The 11,866-nt window shown below is 41.7% G+C and overlaps 1 pseudogene; it reads left to right on the top strand.

Moving 5' to 3' along the window:
• The first annotated feature begins 5,142 nt into the window (after positions 1–5,142).
• LOC107902212 (uncharacterized) lies at positions 5,143–11,866 on the top strand (annotated as a pseudogene).

Here is an 11,866-nt window from a genome sequence, read left to right as displayed (position 1 = left end):
GTCCGTTGACAAGGTCGCCATTGGCCAGTCAGCATAATAATGATGGTTTAGGCGGCTGCATGTTGAATCAAACCCTAGGGAAGGGGTTAAAGCTTCTATTTAAAAAAAAAGAGAATGAAAGGTTGCTGGGTTTTGAAAGGAATAAATGGGAATTAAAGCTTAGCAACAGATTTGGAAATGATGGAGTTTAAAAGAGGGACCCACGCGTGTTGACCCAATCCAAAAGATTGGATCCGCATTCTTTTGTTTCAAATGGGCTAATGGCGCATTTGGTCCTTCTCTTTCGCGTCAATTTTCAATTGACTTCTATTTGTACTTTGTTTATTTTTTAAATGTTCCCTAATATTTGTAAGTTCTTACACTTTAGCCCATGTCTCAACGCAGTGTTTCGAGATCAGGGATAATTTCAGTCTTGGTCCCTATAAATTCACGCGTGTTATACGTGGGTCCTTATTTTATTATTAGTAATTTATTTATTTGTAAATTATCCTTTTTTATTTTACTTTGATTTTAATTAGGTAATTTATTTAGATTCATTTTATAGTTTTTTTATTCGGGCTTATTTACTTGCATATTTTGAGTTTAGTAATTATTTTTTATTTTTTTTTTTTTATCATATCATTGATGTCTTTTGTAATGCTTGTATTAATTATTTGTATCATTTGCTTACTCGTTTATTTTAATTTAGGTAATTGTATTTTCATATTTTTAGATACTATTTTATGTAAACGTTTTTATACATATCATCTTACGCACGCATTCTTAATATTATTATTACGCGTATACATTCATTATTTTCATTTCGTGTTCAATTCCATTATACCTTCATCTTTTCTAATATTATTGTCACCTCGATTATCTGTTTCAATATATTCCTAGCTCTTTCATTTATTGATTTTTATTTCATATTATTTTACTTTGCATTATGTCGAAAATATTCTTATTCATGATTTAAATCAATAATAAGGTAATATACCGATTTAACATTAAGTCATCGAGTTCATCGCTATGTTGGGTGAACGTCAATTGACTCATGTTAAAGCGATATACCCTTAAAAAAAACGAAATAAACCAAAATTTCTCGTTCTTTTAATCGGATTATGACTAAATTTTAACATTGAACTCGTATTTTTAAAAGTCAAGACAACACGTGTTTAGGAGATACCAATTTTGGGCGTCGCGAGGGTGCTAATACCTTCCTCGCGCGTAACCGACTCCCGAACCCTAATTTTTCTCTGACTTTTAACGTAGACCTTAACTCGGCCTTTTCCTGTTTTTTTAAAGAAAAATCTAATAGGTGTCCGATCACACCTAGAAAAAGGATCGGTGGCGACTCCCGTTTATTTTAAAACCAAATTTCAATTTCCAATTTCCTAATAAATCGCCACAATTTAGCGACCCGAATCCACAAAATTTTTACGTCGCTACAGCTGGCGACTCCACTGGGGACAGCCTTGTTGAGAGTCGTGTCTGGAATTAAACACATTTTGTCAAAATTTTCAAATTTCCTTGTTCAAAGTAAATATTTGGTCATGATCCGAAATCTCGTTTTCAAAATTCATGCATTTGTATCGTGCTGTAAATATTTCTTCTAACTTGCTTATTTGGTTGTTTTTCAGTGTTTCAATTTTTATGGTTTTAATTTTGGTTTAGTTTCTTTAAGTGAAACGTAAAGGTTTATGAGTTGTTCCCCACACACCGTGTACTTGCATTTTCGCATAACATGAGCTCTCTACCCGGGCTCCGTCCGTTTAAGTGAAAGTAAACGCTACGCCTTCGTGAGTTAACTCGTCCCTCCGCACAGGCTAGTGAATACTTTCGGGTTACATATGACTTATGCTTTCGTGAGTTAACTTGTCCCTCCGCATAGGCATAAGTAAATGTAACCCCTCGAATTGAACTCGTGAGCCTGTGATAGGCTATGACCGAGGCTCCGTGTTAATCTTAGCAGATGATAGTACGGGCAATTCGAGTACCTATCTAGAACCAAAACGCATATAATGAACCATACGAGCCACCTAACTAGAGCCATGCCGAACCTCTGTCCGCTTATAGTCACCAAAATAAGTACACGGGGAAAATGCCTTTTGCCTTTCATTTACACTGTTTATGCAAAATAATTGGATTGGGTAGTTTAATTTGTTTTTCAAATTATATTTGTTGTGTTTACTAACCAAGTTTGTTTGTTTTTACTTTTATTTTCATCATGCATCATAGGCATCATATTAGGAAGGTGTTGATTAAAAGTTGGTTGCCAAAAAACGGGTTTCTGATGGAGGAGTCAATTACACAAATAACCGAGAAGAATGTCGTGGTTCGGGACTGGTCTCTAAAAATTCAGAGAGAAAAGGGGGATAGTCTAGTGGAAGGGTGTGTCGCCAATTTGCCCGAACATATAACTGTAAATGTTCGCCAAAATAACTTGAGGATTTGGTTCGAATTTGGAATCAGTGGGATTCAGACACTAGAGACATTTTCACTGAGAGGTATGGAGATATAGCTCACCTGATCACCATCCGTGTAGACGAACAGTTGATTCAAGCCATGGTTCGGTTCTGGGACCCAGCTTATCAGTGTTTCACCTTCAATCAAGAAGACATGACTCCAACCATAGAAGAGTATGCTGCTTTACTCCGCATCGACAATGTACAATTCGGCAAAATATATGTGAAGGAGCCTAAGCCGATGACCTTCAAGAAAAAGTTAGTGAGACTGACAGACATGACTGATGCATGGGCCGAAAAAAGATAAAGAAGAAGAATGAAACCATTTGCATTCCATGGTCCTCCCTACGAGATTTGGCTCTGAACCATCCCGACATGCTGAAAAGGGTAAATCTATTCGCTTTGGCCATTTATGGTTTGGTCATTTTCCCAAAAGTTCTCGGACATCTCGAAGTTGCAGTAGTTGATTTCTTCGAAAGGTTAAAACAAGGAATCAACCCTGTCCCGACCATCCTAGCCGAGACCTTCAGGTCCCTGAGTAGTTGTCGAAGAAAAGGGGAGGGACGATTTATCGGATGGCGCAGTTGCTCAATGTTTGGATTTTGAGTCACTTCTGGAAGGTAGAGCGCACTCCGTTCCATATGTTTTCTAAAACATTCTCCCCGCTAGAAGCTTACCTCAATAAAGAATGGCCGAAGGAAGTCACCGAGCAACATTGGGTATCAGTTTTTCAGAATCTTCGCGCCGAGAATATAACATGGAGAGCACCCTGGATCCGTCCTTCAGTTCTGCTATACAAATGTGGAAGCCAAGATTGGGTACCTTACTCGGGTTATGGGAGGAGTTGGATATGCTCCGCTATTAGTCCAAAGGCAATTTTCTTCGCGACAATTCCTCCCCGCAACTGGAGGATTAGCACAGTTCGAGTTCGCTTTCGCGGGTGAAGGATATATGAAGAGAGTCCGAGACACTGCAAAGTATTGGAAGGAAATTCATTTCATGGAATTAGCTTTGTATGTTGATACCCTTACCCAAGATTACGACATATGGAGGAAGCAACGGGTAAATAGTCAGCAAATCTCATCAACAAACTACACCATCCAGAATCCTTTCTCGGAGGAAACGCCGTCTGAGCTAGAAATGGCAAGACAAGAATTCGAACGAGAAAAGGCCAAGATGTCTCGGGACCTTAGTGCCCTTCAAGAAGAAAACTATCAACTGAAGATTGAAGTTCAGGTTGAAAGGTCCAGGACTGAAAAAGTACAAAGAGAAGCCGAGATTGTGAGAAACGACTTAAGGGACCTTCATTTGGAAAACAAGAAATTAAGAAACACTATAAAGAATAGCGGGTTGGGCAAGTCGACAGCAGAATGGAAGGAAGAAATTAGCAATATCAAGGGAGGAATGGAGTTTTGGAAGGGAAAAGCAAAGAAAGAGGAGGAAAAGGCTGCGCGCGCTGTGATAGAGTTAAGAAGGAAGAACGCCGAGTATGAAATAGTGACTGCAAAATTGGCGAATAGTCAGTCTGAACATCAAGAATTAAAAAGGAAAACACGAGATCTAGAAAATATGCTGCAATCTCGTCAACAACAATTAGATAACCTCTTGAAGGCTCTAGAAGAAAAGAGTGAGCAGTACGATAGGGACATTCACGCGTATGAAGGAACTCTCAAAGAAAAAGAAATGCAACTTGACTTCTTGATCAATGAAATTCGTAAAGCGGCTATGCAAGTTGTTCAATTATCAGATGAAGCCGAAGTTCTCAGTTGCCAATTCCCTCCGAGCCAAAGATCGAGCATATCAGAGTTTTTAGAGCAAGTGAAGAAACAAGGCAATGTGGCTAGGAAATTTGTGTAACTGTTGGAAAAATGAGAACTTTGTGTAATAGACTATGTTGATAAATGAAATGCCTAAATATGGGGCTATCTTGAAATCAACACCAATTTCTTGCATTTCATTCATAACTGACATTCATTTGACATTCATGCATTCATTCATGCATCAATTCATTCATTGCATATCCCATACTCGTTCGCTGAGGTTAAAACGTACAATTCGCAGTTGCAAGACTTCAAGACTGGAACCACGTCATCCGTATAAAACGCGCCGACAAGCTAGAGTAATGGAGAATGAATTCAATGAGAGAATTGAAAGGATGGAAAGGGCTCAAAAGGAATTACAAGAGCAACTGGCCAAATCGCAACAAGAGACGAGAGACCTAATGGTGAGATCTCGAGAGGAATCTCTCGAGCAAAGAGATCAGATGGCTAAAATGATGGAGATGATGACAACTTTGGTCAAAGGAAAAATGCAGAACCCCGATGTTATGGAACCTCAATCAAGAATTCACCATGATCAGGATCCACTCTATCCCCCGGGATTCACTCCACCGCCCGCATATACAATACAAAGAGGGTATACTCAAGAGGAACCCACTGGCTTGGAACATCGACCTATGCCACCTGCTCCACCCACTAATTTGGGGCAAGGAATGTTAGCGTCGAACCCAGGGGCTAGTCCTGCTAATCCACTAGTTCCAGATCTGGATGACCCAGCAGAGGTAGCCAAGTTGAAATTGGATAACCATGACGCAAAATATAGGAGTCTAGAGGAAAGACTCAAAGCAATAGAAGGCACTGAAGTCTTCTCCGCACTAGGTGCCAAGGAACTCAGTTTGGTACCTGATCTAATTTTGCCTCCGAAGTTCAAAGTGCCTGATTTTGAGAAGTATGATGGGACAAGGTGCCCAAAAGCACATCTCATTATGTTCTGTCGAAAAATGACCGGTTATGTGAACGAGGATAAACTACTCATACATTGCTTTCAAGATAGTCTAACAGGGTCAGCTCTTCGGTGGTACAATCAACTTAGTAGAGAAAAGATTCGATCCTGGAAGGACTTGGCGTCAGCATTTTGCGAGCAGTACAAGCATGTATCGGATATGGTGCCAGACCGTATGACCTTGCAAATGATGGAGAAAAAGCCATCAGAGACTTTTAGACAGTATGCGCAGAGATGGAGAGACGTCTCAGCTCAAGTGGAACCCCCATTAACAAAAACGGAGATAACCGTTCTCTTTATCAATACTTTAAAGGCGCCGTTTTATGACAAATTAGTGGGAAGTGCCACGAAAGAGTTTGCGGATATTGTAATATCTGGTGAACTCATAGAGAATGCCGTCAAGAGCGGTAGAATGGAAGGATCAGAAGGCTCAAGAAAAGCAGCACCCTTAAGGAAGAAAGAGCCAGAAGCCCACATGGTGGGAACTGGGAGTCGTTACATTCTCAATTCGTATCCTAACCAACCCCGACCTCGAAATTATCCACCCTCGAATTTCTATTATCCCCCTCAAACCCCTTACTACCAAGCACCACATCCGTCCTGCCCCGTATACGCCACGAACAACCAAAGACCCGTCACCACTTTCCCACAAAACACGGTACCCGCCCAAAGCCAACCCAGAAACGAACCAAGACCATCAAGGCATAATCCCGAGAGACCGCAATTTACCCCCATCCCTGTGTCGTATGGGGAATTGTACCCAAAACTTTTAGAAAAACAGCTAATTTCTCCCCATTACATGGCACCCCTTAAACCTCCATACCCAAAGTGGTACGATCCAAACGCTAGTTGTGCATACCACGCAGGGAACCAAGGGCACTCTACTGAGAACTGTCTCGCTTTCAAAAGGAGAGTTCAAGGACTCATTGACGCGGGTATCCTACGATTCGATAGTGCTAGTAACGCCACGGGGAACCCGTTCCCTAACCATACCGAAGGGAATGTGAGCACAGTGGGGAAAGAGGATGAATGGAAGGTCAGAAGATGTGTATCAGAAATAAGGACGCCTCTGCAGAAAATCTGGGAGGTATTGGTTAAGAAAGGATTGCTCTGTCACTCTGATAGAATTTTTGGAGAAGAAGGTCAAAGTTTTTGCAATTTTCATGGGATTGTTGGACATGACATTCAGTCATGTGAGGACTTTAAAAGGTTACTTCAAGACCGGATGAATAATAAGGAGATCAAGGTCCTTAACAAGAGGAAGATGCCAACGAAAGAGAAGTATGCGTCTCTGATAGCCAATCATCAGGCCCCCTTATAGTGCTGATCGACCGTTGGTAATTTATTACGACGCGATGAGAGAGCCATTGAAACCACAGATGGTAATTGAAGTACCATCTCCTTTCCCGTATAAGGACAACAAAACAGTACCGTGGAGATATGATGTTAATATCGTTACACCGGAAGTTGAAAAGTCCAAAGCCATAACTGAAGATGTTGGGGAGGTAGGTCATTTTACTCGAAGTGGACGATGCTATTCTAAAGAAGTTGAACCAGTAAAGAAAAGTAGCGACTCGAAGCAAAAAGGGAAAGCAGTAATGCACGAGGTCGAAGTCGAGCAAGAAATTCCACCCGTGCAAGAAACTAAAAAGCCTGTGAATGAGGAAGAAGCTCAAGAATTCTTGAAATTTATTAAGCACAGCGAATATAGTGTGGTGGAACAATTGAGCAAGCAGCCAGCACGAATCTCAGTTCTATCTCTACTGTTAAATTCAGAGCCACACCGGAACGCTTTATTGAAGGTGTTAAATCAAGCTTACGTGGCCAACAACATATCTGTCGAAAAGCTTGATAGGTGGGTAAACAATCTGAATGCGGACAACTTCATCTCTTTTAGTGATGATGAGATACCGCTAAATGGTAGAGGTTCGGTGAAAGCGCTGCATATCACGACCCGCTGCAAGGGCTACATAATACCGAACGTACTCATCGATAATGGGTCAGCGTTAAATGTTATGCCATTGGCTACGCTTTCCAGAATACCGATGGATTTGTCCTACTTAAAGCCCTGCCATTCCATGGTAAGGGCATTCGACGGGACGAAGCGCGAAGTCATGGGAAAGATCGAAATCCCTTTGGAAGTGGGCCCCTACATCTATGAGGTCGAATTCCAAGTCATGGACATTACACCCTCTTATAACTGCCTTTTGGGAAGACCTTGGATTCATTCTGCTGGAGCAGTCCCATCATCCCTCCATCAAAAGGTGAAATTCATCATGGATGGCTGTTTGGTCACAGTCGAGGGCGAAGAAGACATCGTCGCATCTATCTCTGCTGATGCGCCATACCTGGAAGTAAGCAAGGACGCAGTGGAATGTTCCTTTCGATCCCTTGAATTCATCAATGCCACTTTCGTCGCTGAGGGAAATAGAATTCCGATGCCAAAACTGTCGAGAAATACCAGAATGGGTGTCAAGTTGACCGTAGGAAGGGGAGCTCGTGCGAGAAGAGGTTTAGGGAGACATCTGCAAGGAATAGTAGGGCTTTAAAGCCAGTGCACCACAAGGCCCGATACGGTTTGGGGTTCCAGCCTGACATGCGCCAAAGAAGAAGACAGTGGAAGAAGGATCAAGAGAGAAGAATTGCAAGAACTTTGGGCCGAGAACCAGAATGGGAACCAATAGAGTACCCTCCTTTGTCAAAAACATTTACATCTGCGGGAATGATGTACCCTGGACAAGATGATCCACGAAACATGCTGGGATTAATTGAAAGGGATTTTCAGAATGTCAGTATAAATGTCATTGACAAAGAAGCTGGTGCAAGTAAAGATGTCTCGAGGATACGCCCTTGCCCTCCTGGTTTCATGTTGAACAATTGGATTGCTGAGGAGCTTCTTGTAGTTTATAAGCCTTCAGAGTAATGCTAAACATCAACCTTCTATTGTGTCCTTAGATATAATGGAATTCTTTTGTAGGAGCTTGCATTCGCTCTTTATCATTTAAGTGAATATCAATGAAGATGCATTTTGTCACGATTTTTCGCATTATCACTAATTTCATAATCATTTTCTCATTTCATAGCCTATCCTTACATTTGCCTCATTGCCATGACATAACATTTTGTTTGTTGTTTCCAATACTTGGATGTCCCCCGATAGCTTCCTTTTCCATTCAACTTTCAGGTGCTCAGATATTGACGACATGAATAAGCCCGTTACGAATCTTGAAATTGATTTTGAGAAGGCTGTTTGCTTAGGAGAATTTGAAGCGAAGAAAATGCTGAAGATTATGTCTCGTCTCCTGAATTGTTAAGAATGGTGGAACAAGAGGATAAACAGGTTCTGCCTCATGAAGAATCTGTGGAAACAATAAATTTGGGCACTGAAGAGAGGAAACAAGAAGTGAAGATTGGGACTTCTATTTCAGAAAGTACCAGGCATAGTTTGATCACTTTACTCCGCGAATACAAAGATGTTTTCGCGTGGTCATACCAGGACATGCCAGGGCTAGATGAAGATTTAGTGGTCCATAAGCTCCCATTAAAGCCAGAATGCAAGCCCATCCAGCAAAAATTAAGACGGATGAGGCCCGAAATGCTGTTGAAAATAAAAGAGGAAGTCAAGAAGCAATTTGACGCTGGCTTCCTACAAGCCTCCAAATATCCAGAATGGGTGGCTAACATAGTCCCGGTACCAAAGAAAGATGGAAAAGTACGAATGTGCGTGGATTACCGTGACCTGAATCGAGCAAGCCCAAAAGATAATTTTCCCTTGCCACATATTGACACGTTGGTGGACAACACAGCAAAACATTCATTGTTTTCTTTCATGGATGGATTCTCGGGTATAATCAGATCAAGATGGCTCCTGAGGATATGGAGAAAACTACCTTCATAACAATGTGGGGAACGTTCTGCTACAAGGTGATGCCATTCGGGTTAAAGAATGCTGGGGCAACATATCAGAGGGCTATGGTGACATTATTCCATGACATGATGCATAAGGAAATAGAGGTCTACGTCGATGATATGATTGCTAAATCTCGAGGAGAAGAAGAACATGTAATGAACCTCAAGAAGTTGTTCGAAAGGCTGAGAAAGTTTCAGCTAAAGCTTAATCCAGCCAAATGTACATTCGGGGCTACCTCGGGAAAATTGCTAGGCTTCATTGTCAGTGAAAGAGGTATCGAAGTTGATCTAGATAAAATAAAAGCCATCCAAGAATTACCTCCCCCGCGCACACAAAAGGAAGTCAGGGGATTTTTAGGGAGGTTGAATTACATTGCTCGATTCATTGCTCAACTTACCAATCAGTGCGACCCAATTTTTCGACTCCTTCGAAAACATAACCCGGGAGAATGGAACGAGGAGTGCCAAGTGGCCTTCGATAAGATAAAACGGTATTTGTCTAATCCTCCTGTGCTAGTACCACCGACCCCTGGAAAACCCTTAATTTTGTACCTGACCGTGTTTGAAAACTCAATGGGTTGCGTACTGGGGCAACATGATGAGTCAGGGAGAAAAGAAAAGGCGATCTACTACCTCAGCAAAAAGTTCACTGAATATGAGGCAAAATATTCGTCCATTGAGAAATATTGTTGCGCTCTGGTTTGGGTAGCTCGGAGACTCAGACAATATATGTTGTATCACACGACATGGCTAATTTCAAAGCTGGACCCAATAAAATACATGATGGAATCGCCGGCACTATCAGGAAGAATGGCACGATGGCAGCTCCTCCTTTCGGAATATGACATTGCCTATGTAAGTCAGAAGTCAATAAAAGGGAGCGCAATAGCTGACTTCTTAGCAACTCGAACGACAGAGGAATATGAGCCTTTAAGATTCGATTTCCCAGACGAAGACTTAATGTGCATCACAAAAATAGAATCCGAGTCATCAAAAGAGAAGTCATGGAAGATGTGCTTTGATGGTGCGTCAAATGCTTTAGGGCATGGAATTGGAGCAATCCTGGTATCACCAGACGGGAATCATTATCCGTTCACTGCAAGACTGAACTTCTTCTGTACCAATAATATCGCAGAATATGAGGCCTGTATCATGGGGCTTCGTGCAGCTATCGAACGAAACATCGAGATCTTGGAGGTGTACGGGGACTCAGCCCTAGTGATTTACCAAATCCGTGGAGAATGGGAAGTGAGGGACTCAAAATTGATTAAGTACAGCGATTTAGTGGCTGGATTGATCAAGGAATTCAAAGAAATAACTTTTCATTACTTCCCACGAGAAGAGAACCAACTGGCTGATGCCCTAGCCACTTTGGCTTCAATGTTCAAAGCAAGTAGAGAAGCAGAAATAATGCCCCTCAAAATGAGCATATACGAGGTCCCTGCACACTGTTGTAGCATTGAGAAAGAAGTAGACGGACGGCCTTGGTTCCATGATATCTTAGAATATATCAAGAATCAAAGGTATCCCGAACAAGCGAATGAGAACGATAAAAGAACAATTAGAAGAATGGCAGCGGATTTGTTCTTGATGGGGATATCCTGTATAAAAGAGGAAAGGATCAGATGCTTTTGAGATGTGTGGATGATGTTGAAGCCAGAAAAATACTTGAAGAGGTCCATGAGGGAGTTTGCGGAACGCATGCCAATGGTTTCAATATGGCCAGAAAGATCATGAGACTCGGTTATTATTGGCTGACAATGGAAAGTGACTGCATCAATTTTGCCAGAAAATGCCACAAATGTCAAATCTACGGCGATAAAATTCATGTAGCCCCTTCACCCCTTCATGTCATGACTTCTCCGTGGCCTTTTTCTATGTGGGGCATGGATGTCATAGGGCCAATTTCTCCAAAAGCTTCAAATGGACATCGATTCATTTTTGTGGTTATCGATTACTTCACAAAATGGATTGAAGCCGCTTCGTTTGCCAATGTGACGAAGACTGCAGTGTGCAAGTTTTTGAAAAAGGAAATCATTTGCCGATATGGTTTGCCTGAAAGAATCATCTCAGATAATGCCACGAATCTGAACAATAAGATGATGAAAGAAGTGTGCGAGCAGTTCCAAATAAAGCATCATAATTCCTCGCCCTATCGCCCAAAGATGAACGGGGCTGTTGAAGCAGCTAACAAGAACATTAAGAGGATCATTGGGAAAATGACTGAGACATATAAAGATTGGCACGAGAAACTTCCATTTGCTTTGTTTGCATATCGCACATCTGTGCGAACATCTACGGGAGCAACTCCTTTCTCTCTAGTCTATGGAATGGAAGCTGTGCTACCTATCGAGGTTGAGATCCCCTCTCTGCGAGTATTGATGGAATCAAAGTTAGAAGAAGCAGAATGGGTTCGAGCTCGATATGATCAGTTGAACCTCATTGAAGAAAAACGTCTAAGGGCAATTTGTCATGGGCAAATGTACCAAAAGAGAATGATCGCAGCCCATGACAAGAAGGTACGACCAAGAGAGTTCCATGAAGGAGAACTCGTTCTGAGAAAGATTCTCCCAATACAAAAAGACCTGCGAGGAAAATGGGCACCAAATTGGGAAGGACCATACGTTGTAAAAAAGGCATTCTCAGGAGGAGCTTTAATCCTTACCGAGATGGATGGGAAGGAGTTACCGAATCCGGTGAATTCAGATGCGGTGAAGAAATATTATGCTTAA

This window comes from Gossypium hirsutum, chromosome D13 (assembly GCF_007990345.1).
Source record: "Gossypium hirsutum isolate 1008001.06 chromosome D13, Gossypium_hirsutum_v2.1, whole genome shotgun sequence".
Taxonomy (NCBI): Eukaryota; Viridiplantae; Streptophyta; class Magnoliopsida; order Malvales; family Malvaceae; genus Gossypium; species Gossypium hirsutum.
This window is presented reverse-complemented; position numbering and strand designations above follow the sequence as displayed.